The sequence below is a fragment of the Alnus glutinosa genome, chromosome 12 (genome assembly GCF_958979055.1).
Source record: "Alnus glutinosa chromosome 12, dhAlnGlut1.1, whole genome shotgun sequence".
NCBI lineage: Eukaryota > Viridiplantae > Streptophyta > Magnoliopsida > Fagales > Betulaceae > Alnus > Alnus glutinosa.
In genome coordinates, this window is record NC_084897.1 from 7320460 (window position 1) to 7333966 (window position 13507).

Here is a 13507-nt window from a genome sequence, read left to right on the forward strand (position 1 = left end):
ACAGTCAGTGATCAAATCATTGCGGAAATAGACGGTCACTAAAGGACTACATAAAAGAAAAATGCTGCCACCTAGGGGAAGTGTATCAGATGAGGGTGGCTAGGCCCTAGTAAAATAAGGTTTGATTTTTAACTAATCTATCTTTGATTTTCTCTCTTGTTTAGAAAATCTAGTTGCTTTAAATTATATCAGAAAACTTTATACCTTATTGAGAAAGCTTTCACACACACACGCATTGCATGAGTTGAGTAATCTTTTTAAAATTTCTATCTGTAGGAAAATTTATGTTGATCGAATGCTTAACTCTTAATTATATCTTTGCATATTTTTGAATTGCTATTTGACTGTCTTATCAGTTATTTATACATGCGTGTTCTGAAGCTAACTTTATGGAAAATTATTATTTCTGCAAATTTTTCTATGCTTTCAGCTTTTTAGTGTGAGCATCCGGACGGACTTGGCTTAGAGTCCGGATGCATGCGGTCCTGTCAATTGCTAGTCTAGCAAGTGGACCGTCTAGACACATTGGTAACATGTTCGGACGCTATCCTAACAGGTTTTTATCCGTCTCTTTGTTTTCTCTGCCATCCACACACCACTGCATTTTTATTGATTTATCATGTCATGTTATGTGTTTATCTCGCGGATTTCTCCCGAGATTTTGACATTCTCTACACATCTCTTCTCATTCCATGGTATTTGTTGTGTCTTACTTTATTCTTTTAAGTTTTTGTGCTTTTTAGAATATTGGAATATTTGTTGTTTGGAATATTTTCTTGAGATATTATGCATGAAAATCCTTTTCTGTTTGTGTGTTGGGTTGATATTGATATATCCAGGTCATTTGGATTGCGCTATTTGCTTTTGTAATACTTGGGCCTCCAGTTGACAGCTGTCATAATACCACATTCTTTTTTGAACTAATCGGATCTAAAATTTCTTTATGCTGTTAGTCTGCAGACAGTTCTCAGCGCAGGGTTCGACAAAGGACAAACGAAGCTCGCGCTGCCTCTTTGGCAAAAATAGAGAACAGGCAAGCTATTCCAGAGAGGAATGTCCTCCAAGCAGATGTAATGGTTGCTCCTTTAGATTTCATTGCTGATATCATCAGGGACAACCATTAGGGATATCTTTACAACTGTGCTTGCACAGTATATCCCAGGCTGGTGAGGGAATTTTACGGATACCCGGAGGTGGTTTAGGATGAGGACCAGGGGATCATTCTTTAGACTTATGTTTAGGGCCACATGCTTCAGATTGATCCTCAGGTGATCAATGATCTTATCGATGTTCCAGTCCTACCCATGTCAGCCAATCCATTCTCAGAGGACATGGAGCCCCTTACATTGGAGCAACTCAGATAGTACTTTCATGCCCATCCACAGGGCAATGAGTGCGCACATGCCTTTACCAAGATCAATGCCTTTCCTCCCCGCACCAATTGCTTGCAAAAATTGTGCTACACAATCTATGGCCCGCAGCTCGTAAGAGTGAGCTTGTTCTGAAGAGGGTCCAGTTCTTATATGCTCTCTGTAGGAGGATGCCTTTTTGCTTACGTAAGCACATCCAAAATCTGATGCTGGAGATGAGAAACGAGCACTCTACCGGGTTCCATTTTGCATGTTTGATCACCAGGCTTATTGTTAAGTCAGGGATAGATGTCTCTGGCCAGCCAGTGATGAGGATTCAGGACCCTCTTGGCAGCCAGACACTTATGAAGTCTAATGCCCAGCTGAGATTCGAAGGTCATGATGAAGCGCCTCAGCCTCCTCCAATCTAGGTTGAGATACCTACAGGAGCCTCATCATCTCAAACTTCTCCTCCTCCTCAGTATGATACAGGTTACGCTTAGCTATTGGCTGCTATAAGCGAGATGCAGGGAGATATCAGTTCCACTCAATGGGAGGTCCGCTCCATCACGACTCGAGTTGAGCAGTGCCAGCTGGATATCCAGGAATGCCTTAAGCATCATCATCCTAATGAGGATTGATTTTTTGTTTTGTTTTATTTTTTTCGATTCTTTTTGAGACAGTTATTTTTATTGGATTATTGTAATACTTTTTTAAACTCTGGGTTTTATTTATACTCTGTTTACCCTCGTCCAGTTGAGACTTTAAGGGGGAGTATCTGTGGTTTTTCTTATACTCTATTTTACCCTTTGTCATTTTGAGACAAAAAGGGGGAGTATTTTTTTGTTTTTGGACTGGGTTTGTATTTTTAACTGGTCAAGTGATTTTTGTCCCAGAATGGCCAAAAGGGGAGTTTGTTAATTTGTGATTGGCTGCATTCTGTTTGACAAAATCACTTGTAAGTAATGCTGCTACATAATCAAGGATACCATTTATTTTAGAGTCTTCATTTCAAAAATGTGCTTCTCAAAGTTGAAAGAAGATTTTGTGCAATTTCCAAGTCAAAAGAAATCGGATCCCAAGCTTCCGTCCAAACGGCCCAATCATGCATCTGAACGCCCATTTGTGTCTATTGTTCAAGCTTGCATCCGTCCGGACGTCTCAGCAACGGACACTCTTTAGAGTTTCAAGAAGAATCCAGCATTCAAGTGCATCCATCCGGACAACGTGGCAATATCATCCGGACGCCAGTCAGTGTTTGATAAGTAAAAGGATTTCCTTTGCAAACAAAAATATGGGAAGAAAGTTGCAACCGTCCGGACGACAAGTCTACACCGTCCGGAAGCTATCCTTGAAAAAGCAAGACGTGGAGAAGAATTGCAAACTTCTAGACGTCAAGGCAACATCGTCCGGACGCCAGTCCTTATTATGAAAATTGCGTGCAGTTGAAGTGCAACTGTCCGGACACGGCCTTATTTAGGAAAGAAAATCAGAGCTTTCTGGAAAGCCGGTTGCACAATTGTCCGTTTAGACGGCCTTAGCTTGCATTCGGACGCAGCCTAGAGAAATCCGAATCAGAGTGGATCTACTTGAACAGTAGGTCGATCGATCTATTTTTTACACTATAAAATAATCGATCCATCTATTATACTTAGCCAAATTTTCATCCGTTTCAGCACCTATATAACTAAATCCCTCGATTGATTCTATAACCGATCAATCGATTTAGACTTAGTCTAATTTCTAATCTATTTTAACTCCTATATACTTATACATATATTTCTAATAAATATTTAATCTCTTAAATATATATACCTATCTTGATGAATATTTATTCCACAAATATGCATATGCATGTTATTCCTATTATTAGGCCTTAAATCATATTTTAAGATATTTTATTCAATATCTTAAAATACGGGGTGTTACATCCCTCTCCCTTTAACAGAATTTCGTCCTCGAAATTCATAAACCTTATATCGCACAAAATTTATATTAAGGAAAATATAACAGAATTTCGTCCTCGAAATCCTAAGTCTAATGACATAGGAAAATAATGTATATTTTCTTTCTATCATCTTGCCATAACACCTTAACTTATATGATCTTCTATCTGACCTTCACCATCCACATCATTTCAATTTCTTTGATTCAATGTAAATGTATGCTCTTATCGTAGACCTTCATCTACTTTATTTGTCCGTGTTAGCAGTACCCGATCAAATCATTATATTTTCAAATACCCTAAGTAATTTACTGGAATTTCATCTTATCTTCTATTGTTAAAATTCCATCTTATGTTATTGAAATTCCACCTCCCAATCCTAGGGAAGAATCTTATTCCAGGTCCAACGTCTCAATTAAAAGACTATCCTTAGTTAATCCGGAGTTTCTTTCCATTAGAAAATCCTTTAACATAATTCCGGGCTAATCCTTTCTATCTATCAAGTAGAAAGTAGTCTTTTATTCTTTAAACCTCGAATACGTAAATCATATCATCGATAATAATTTACACTAAGCAAAAATTCCAAATCAAGATATTACTTACCTCAATCATTCTTAAATGCAGCTTAGTGGGGAACTGAGATATTTCTCTTTTTCTGATTGACCTCGAAATATGGTTCAATCTATTGGGTCCCCCAATATGACACCAAATAGTTGATCATCTAATCAATCGAGTTAGCATCATATATCTTAGAAATTAACTCAAACTCAAATCTGCATTTATATCATCAACACTTTGGTTTAATGCAACCATAACTATCCTTTACACCCATGCCATCATCAAGTAGGGTTTAAAATCAAGTCCTGCAAATAGTCTTTGTTCTCTTATTCCTTAAAAAGGATGTAAGAAAATAATGTTCCTCAAACTTATCTTTAAATCATTCTATAGACATTATACATACGTTACATTGTATGGTTCAACCTCAAACATAGATTAACTATTAATCTGATGTATACCTGTCTTAGGAATAACCTCTTTAATTCATCACGTAGCATTTCTCACTTTTCTACAATCAATTAAACCTCAATATAAGGGTTATGCCATGACTGATTCTTTACATTGTCATAATTATTCCATCCACTACGATTAAAAATCATAGACAACTCTAATCCAATTAAACTTCAAAGTGGATTCATCTACACTCATTATTCTTCAATAATAAATATCCAAAACATGTTTCCATAAGGAGACTCCAATTCTTTCGATAGCTAAAAACATATCTTCTTAATAAAAGGTTATCTTTCCAAAAGTATAAACTTATCACCAAATTTTAATCATTGGCTAATATCATGAGGTGAGCATTTCTCTTTTTAAAACTTCAAGCTTTGCCAATATAAATCGTCTAGCAATTCTCAATCAAGATTTATTTATCTATAACAGATGATATCGAAATCATCAATCCATTTGGCTAATACCCAAAGTCATCACATAAGTCAATAGCCATAGCAAATTCTATACTTAAGGCTAATAATTTATCTTGTTAGCCAAACTTATCATAAGATTCCTCATAGCTGAAATAGGAGTAAATCAATCCAAAGGTCAAGTTGGAAGCTTCTAAAATTATTCCAGTTCTAGCTTGACTGATTATACACTTATAATCTCCAATGAACTTCTCCAATCATGGTTAAGCTTATTCTCAATCTATAGGATAATTCTATGTTATTCATGGGAACCTTAATCCCATTGGTCAAGTTCCACATTTACCATAATCCTAATCATTACGGCAACTAAAATAACTTAAATCTGATACAGGGCTAAGCATCATTCAAAGTCAATGTTAACCGAAGTAAACGTTAACATCGAATTTCTAAACGATAAAATTCTTAATCCAAATCATCGAGTATTAGTCCTACTCAATGCGACTGAGAGGGTTAACGTACTTACCTTGTATGCTTAACCGATAGTTATCTTGCCTGTGATAGATCCTGGTTTTCTAGATGTGAGCATAGAGATTCACAAGGATTATGATAAGGTCGTCCTTTTCTGGAGCGGCTTGACAAGACGTGTTGGCTATCGTCATCGATCTCTTTGTCGTCGTCGATTGCTCGCAGCAAGATACGATTAGTCAATCGATCAAACAATCACTCAAACATTAGTGACAAGAATAATCAATCAACATAAATCAACTTCAAACTATCATCCAATTTTGACTTATGCTAACATATTCTCAAATAATTGAAGATGGATTATAGATAGGGGAGTCATGAGCTTCCATAAATGAACTAATTCCTTAACTTAATTTATTCCAAAAATCTTAGTGGGTACTATCTTCATAAGAACTTGGTTGTCATGCCCTTTGAAATTCTTAACTCCAATAATTTGTGTACAAAATTCTTCAATAATAAAATTTGAGTAGAATTACAATCATACCTTGTACATTTACCCATAGTAACTACCTAGTATTAATTCTTGGTTTACACATAAATATTTGCGCTATGTAATCCTGGTCTTGCTAAACCATTGCTTCTCTCGAGCTTCCTCTTGTCCGATTGTGACAAAATACAATCAGTCAATCAAACAGAAAATCATTCAATCATTAGTGATAAAAGTACTTAATCAAATCATAACATAACACATGAAACCTATCATCTCACTTTTCTGACCATGACTTAACCAATCTCAATCACTAATCCACAAATATCAAACTATACTTCAAAAAGAAATGCTTGGATATCAATATCTTCTTAAATAATCAATTTCTTTGCTTTTCACAAGATTCCTATCTCCAAAAAATTTAATCGGCAATTCTATTGCTTAAATAACCTCAAAATCCTCAGATTGAATTATCATATATCATAATCCTCATCAGGTCCTTAGGAATGTCAATTCAAAAACACTTAAATGATCAATAATCCATACCTCAAAGCATTGCAGTCTTCTTTGTGAACTCATGGTGTTTCCTCAATCAAATTTAATCAATCTTGTTAAAGAGATTGTAGGGAAATAATAATTTATTTCTATCTATCACTATCAAGGATTTCCTTAAAGTGCTACAGTCCTTCGAACTGCTATTTATTTGATTCTTTGCCTAAGTACAATCCTTTATAGCACCGTGATCTTTTCCTTATTCCTGCATAACTACTATTATCCTCCAAGTTCAATAAATTCAAATCTTAATATCAATCCCATACAATTATGCAGTCAATCAATCCTCAAATTTGATAGTTAAAATATTTATCCATAAAATTAAGATCTTCCAAGGATTCGTATTATGTGAAACACTCATCAAATCAATTAACTTAAGCTCTAGAAAACCTCAATAATTTACCAATTAATAGATCCTAACTTCTCCAAAGTTTATCATCAAAATCATATAATCGACTAATTTCCTCATATAAATATATAAATTAGTAATCCATAATTTATACACTCATCTTCAAAAATACCAGATTCAGAATAATAAATCTCATCAGTCGTAAGATATCCTTGCTTTAAATTTTAGGGCTAATCAAATATACCTTAAGGCCTCAATATTTATTTATTTGATTCTTAGGCTATCCTCATTATGGGCATAGGAGAATTATTATCTCTAAGCACATAAAATATCCATAAAGTGCTTAATAATTTTATCAAAAATTCTATCAAGGTTTTAAGCACTTAAATTCTCCAAAAGTATCTCATGACTATACCTCAAAATAATTATAGATATCAAATTATTCTAATCATGGTATTATTCCTACTTTCATATCTCAGATTTCTCGTCTATCTTACCTTGAGATCGTTGTTTGGGCGGGAGGTCTCTGACTCTCTGCACTTAGACATCTAAACTCACTAGATTTCATAAAAATATTTATTCAATTCTTTTCACACAATAATCCAATGTCCAATCACTTATCCAATGATAGCAAATAAATATTATCATAATACTAAAGCATCATCAAATTATTTTATTAACAATCCACACATCCTCAAAAGGTGCCATTACTCATTTATCCGTAAGTCATCAATCCATAGAATATGTTCTTCTAAGATTAATCAGGTTAGCATTAAACGAATATAGGAAACCGTTATCTTTAATTTAATTAACAAGGTACTTAATTAATTTATTATCTTAATATCCATAGATTGGCCAAAGTATTAAGCCTCAAATATCCTATGATTCCTATCTCCAAACATCGCAAAATTTAAAACTATACCTTGAAAAAGACGTTTGGTAATGAATTATCTTAATCATGAAATTATCTCTATTCTCATACCTCAAAATCATAGGCACTCAGCTGCCTTATTATTAAATCCGAGAATTTCATCCATTCTATGCTAAGGCCATTATCAGGGCAGAATCCTTTCTGCACTCAAACATCTAAACTTGTTAATTTCAAATAGAAGAATGTTTATAATAATTATCTATCTAATAACTTTGTAGATAGAGCAGATATTCAATATAAAATTATATAAATCTTAATTTCAAGTCATATGAAAACCAGAGGCATTTATTTATAAAAAGCATTACTATGTGACATATATTATTAGCACATTCTCACAAATCATTGTATTAAACTTTGTTTTTCATACAGAAATTCTATTGTTTTAAAATCTTTTGAAAACATCTAATAATACATGAATGAGTATTCTCATTCTGGAATAAAAGTTTTACTCCTTCTATTCAATAAGAGTGTCTCAGTTGCTATTAGACAGTGAAAACATAAATACGTATATAATATAGATATATATCATTTTCATAAAACTTCTATTTTAAAACAATTCCATTGTATCTAAATATCATTTGTAAACATTGTTCAAACGTTGAAAGCTCATATTTAAAAATCATTTCTTTCATCAAAATGGTTTCATATTCCTTATTTTGAATATGATCCTTTTTTAACATGTCATCATACTAATATGTTTTCTTGTAACGCCCCGCCTTTTACAAAAAGGCGTAAGTGAAAAATTTTCAATTTCCACGTGACATTACTGCAACATCATCAGAGTTAAGGTTTGGCAGCAGAATATAATATATCCAACTGGCTTGGAATTAAATAACACGATAGAACTTCTAACTGAAATACTTCTAGACATTTATAAATAAAATACTTAGAACAAATACATGAAAACAAGTGTCAATAGTGACACAAAAGAATACATGGAAATCATTAGCAATCTTGTCAACATAAAATGTTATAAACACAGAAGACTACAAACAAATTACAAACTATGTATCCTTAGCTTTTAAACCTCTTTGAGCTCTAATCTTCATTTATTAATCCTGCACAAATATACATATATATAGAAACAAAAACATAAAATACCCTAAGTGAGTCAGCTGTTTCCAATAATATAATGAGTGCTGATTTATTTAATAAATGCAACATAATGCAAATATTGCTTTATAATCATATATATATGTGCTAACATATGAACTATGGTAGCTAATCATGGTTATATATCGAATATAAGCATAGCCATAAAGCAATGATATGTCAGTTTTAAATGTAGAGTTTTAGGTATTTCCTTTTTTCCACTCATCTGTTGGCCTTGGCACAGTTAGCGTTTTATATGAAGCCTTGGCTTCCTCACTTTAACTTTTAATTATATTCTTTGGGAGCCTTGGCTCCTGGAAACCTTGGTTTCCCTGGTGACCTTTGTACACCAGTTTTTATATTTATTATTCTCTTTTCAGGTACTTCCTCATTCACCGAGAACCTTGGAACTCTAGTGAAACCTCATGTACCTACTGTGGATCTTGATCCAACAGCTTGTTATTAGTTGGATTATTAAAATAATAAAATATGCAAACCACATGCGCAAACAAGTAAATAAAACAGTCAACATAATATTATAGGAAAAATCAACCAACTTTGCCCTCAGTAAGTATAGAGATACTTACAGCCTTTCGGTGCAGTTTTTCAGCTCAACATCTAGGGATTTTCTGTTCAAATACAGAGAAATCCATCATGAAAGACCCACTGAAATCGCCGGAAAAACATGCTCGCGTCACCAGAAATCGTATCCCACGTTCCACCGGAGTCGACCCATCAGAAATTGGCCGGAAATCGTCACTAGGACTGGCCAGAATCGCGCCTCTGGGTCTCGTCGGAGGGTCAGATTCCGTTGGGTCCTCTGGCTCCACTGGAAGACCGGCCTCTGATCGGGTCCTCGTGGGTTTTTGGGTCACACAGGTTCTCTCTCTCTCTCGGAGATCTCTCTCTGGCTCTCTCACGGTGTCTCTCTCCCTCAGTCGGCTTCTCTCTCTCTCGGGTCTCTCGATCTCAGAAGAGAAGAAAGAAGGACAAAAAAGGAGGAGAAGAAAGAAGAGAAAGGAGAAAGAATAATAACGGGGAAAAGGATCGAGTCTCTCCTCTCATCTCTGATTTCTCAATTTCCCATCACTCTCTCTTCCCCTTCTCCCACGATCGTCCCCTTTCGAACACTCGGACGAAAACAAGGAAAAGAAGAGCAAGAAGAAAAGAGAAGAGAAAGAGAAGAGAAGAAGAAGAAAGGAAACTCAGTAACTTAAATTGAGTGGTGTGAATTTTGTTGAAGGAGAAGTAGGTTTAATTTATAGAGGTAATAAACTATGGTTAATTTTTACTGCAGTTAAATTAACATGAGTTAAAAGTAAAATATCATATTAACCTATAGTTAAATTTTACCTTAGTTAGACTAACCTTAGTCAACCTTAAAAATATCTAGTTAACTCATGGTTAACTTTTATCTAGTTAAATTAACTAGAGTTACTTTTAATAAAAACTAATCATTAATAATCATAAATATATTTATATAAAATCTTTTTCATTAATAACTCACTAGGGTGTAACTTTAAATCCGTTTTGAGTCCAGTTCGTTTCATAAGTAATGTTAATTTTTGAATAACATTATTAAACTAATAATATTATTATACCAAATAATATTATGCCAAAATAATATTATGTACAATAAATATTTCAAAATAATACTATATATCAATAATATTATTTTACAAAATATTCTCATATAATAATATTAGAAATATTATTATTCTAACTAATTCACCAGATATTTGAGTTTTAGAACAGGTGGCACATAAATAAGCAATTATTAGAATAATGTCGATCGAGTGACTTTACAGTCGATCAAGTGATTATCAATTGACAAGTCGATCGAGCGACGAGAATTGTGGATCGAGCGATTGATCACCACAGGTCTTAAATTCTATTTAAGGTTCCCTGCCTTAAAATCTAGGGTATTACATTTCTAACATATAACAAGGCATTGAGATACATATATTCATAGATTATCAAAGTATGGAAGAATAAACATTCATCAAACAATACTATACAATCTAGTAAAATCCACGCAAAGCATTAGAAATGTGATTTATATTTCCTATAGCTCTTGTATTATTTCTAGACTTCTAGGGTCAAGCCTTAGGGTCGTCAAAGCAAACTGCTCTGATACCAAACTGTAACGCCCCGCCTTTAACAAAAATGAGAGAGTGAAAATTTCAAATGTTCACATGATATTACGACATCATCAGAGTTAAGATTTGGCAGCGGAATATAAATATATCCAGCAAACTTGGAATTAAATAACACATCAATGCTTCTAACTGAAATACCTCAAAATGGATTGAAGAGTGTAATTAAATAATTACACAGAAAATAGTTCTTGTGCTACATACAACACAAATGATCTACAACTAACATATTTCTAGTACCATTATTACAAACCAATAGAAATATAGATATTGTTTTTGAATATTAACATAAAGAACAATAACATAGTAGTCCACAAAATAACAAGCAGTAATATGACAGTTTTGAATACAGAGTTTTAGGTATTGCCCTTTTTCCACTCCTTTATTGGCCTAGGCACATTTAGCATCTTATTTAAAGCCTAGGCTTCCTCACATTTAACTTTTAATTATATTCTTTGGGAGCCTAGGCTCCTGAAAACCTGGGTCTTCCCTGGTGACCTGGGTACACCAGTTTTTTTATTTATTATTCTCTTTTTCGGTACTTCTACATTCACTACACCTAGGCAACTAGTGAATCGTCACTTACCACTATGAATCTAGATTCTCAGCTTGTTATTAAACATATTATTAATATAATAAAATATATAGAGTCACATGCGCAAACAAGTAAATAAAACAAGTGTTTTGATGTTTACAAAAGGGAAGATAATTATGCAATATACAAAATTGATTGTGTAATATACAAAATTGATGATGCTAGTCGTCGGTGTTAATTGGTTGCCTTTTGTAGATGAATTAGCCATTGATTTGATTTCCTTCCTTAGAGCTAGCCGTTGTGTCTTGTATATACGGAATGTTGCCTTGTAAAGCCGTGGGTTTTCTTTGAGATTGTGGATGGTTCATTAAAATTCAATTAAAAGTCACATGTTTTTCTCACATGTTTTAGGACACTCACTAAAAAAAGAGGGGGATGGGGGATTACGGGCGGGCATTTAATGACGTGTGAGGCACGACACTAAATGCCTCACACGTCACTAAACATGTTCGTCACTACTGGGAATTTAGTGACGTGTCAAACATTGGCACGTTACTAAATTAGTGACTGTCAATTTTTTTTACGTGTCACTATATTTAGTGATGTATCAATTTTTTCACGTTAAAAAAAAAAAAAAAAAAAAAAAAAAAAAAAAAAAAAAAAAAATCAATCTTTTGACGTGAAGGGGGAAGAGGAAAGAAAGAAAGCGATGCAGGCGAAGTAGGTTTTATCATGTCTTTTTCTTTTCTTTTCTTTCCTTTTTTTTTTTTTTTTTTTTTTATCATGTCATTTGCATCATTTTTTATTTGTTTCGTATTTAGTTTCAAAATCTTCTTTTAACCCCCAGAAAAAGTTAATCTGTCATGTGGTTATGTTGAATTTTTAGGAGCTAGCTTATTCCTTTTCCTTTACCTTTTTCTTTTTCCTTTGAAACGGCTTATCAGTCACCCTTCATCGTGTTACTCGTGGAGTTGTTCACAGCGGGTAGTTTTTCATTTCTTTAGTTGATTATTATAGCATTCCTTGATCATCATCATTGTAGATTTGTTGCTATGTAATCAATTCAAGCAAATGGGTAGTTCTTTTCTGTGATATGAACTATTACAGTTGCTACAGAAAGACAACCGCCAGAGCCAAAACCTGCACAAGCATGGAGTACTTTTATGTAAGCAGTGTTTTAGGGTTAAATACTTTATTGGTATCTGAGTTTTAAATGTTTTTAAATTTAGTACCTGAGTTTTCATTTGTATTATAGGTGGTACTTGAGTTAGGAGTAAAAATCAATTTGGTACCTATGTTAAATTTTCCATCCAAATTTTAATGGCTTCGCCATATGTCAACCTCTGAGATTGACATGTGGTACTATATATAAAAAAAAAATCTTTAAAAAATAATTAAAATTAAAAAAATTAAAAAAAGAAAAAAAGAAAAAGGGTGGTTCAGCCACCCCCTTGGCCCGGTCTGGGGTGGCTGAACTACCCCAGACCCATGGCAGGAAAATATATATATATATATATATATATATATATATATATATATATATATACACCCTCAATTTTTATTTTTTTTTTGATTGGTTTAGGCCCATGGCCACCCCCATAGGCAAATTCTCAAAAAATTTTATAGATTTTGGCCCTTAGGGGCGGCTACCCCTTAGGGCCATGGGAGTGGTTCGGCCATCTCCAATTTTCAAAACCCATAAATTTCTTTTTCTTTTTCTTTTTCTTTTTCTTTTTTTTTTCTTGCCATGGGGTGGGGGGTGGTCCGGCCACCCCAGACAGGCCAAGGAGGTGGCTCAGCCACACCTCTTCTTTTTTTCTTTTTTTAATTTTTAATTTTTAATTATTTTTTAAAGATTTTTATTTATTTATTTATTTATTTTTATATATAGTGCCACATGTCAATCTCAGCGGTTAACAAGTGGCGAACCGTTAAAATTTGGACGAAAAATCTAATAGAGGTACTAAATGAGTTTTTACCCCTAACTCAGATACCACCTATATTGCAAATGAAAACTCAAGTACTAAATTTAAAAACGCTTAAAACTCAAGTACCAATGGAATATTTAATCCTCTTAAGTTTTAAACTGAAAAAAGTACGGTAGTAAGAGAATGAAAATGCAAGGTTTTAGCTCACCTTTCTTGGAAGAAATGGCTTTCCTGAAGAGGATGAACTCTGCAAGAACAATAGTAGGAGAGACAGCAATTTTTAGCCATTTGGTAGAA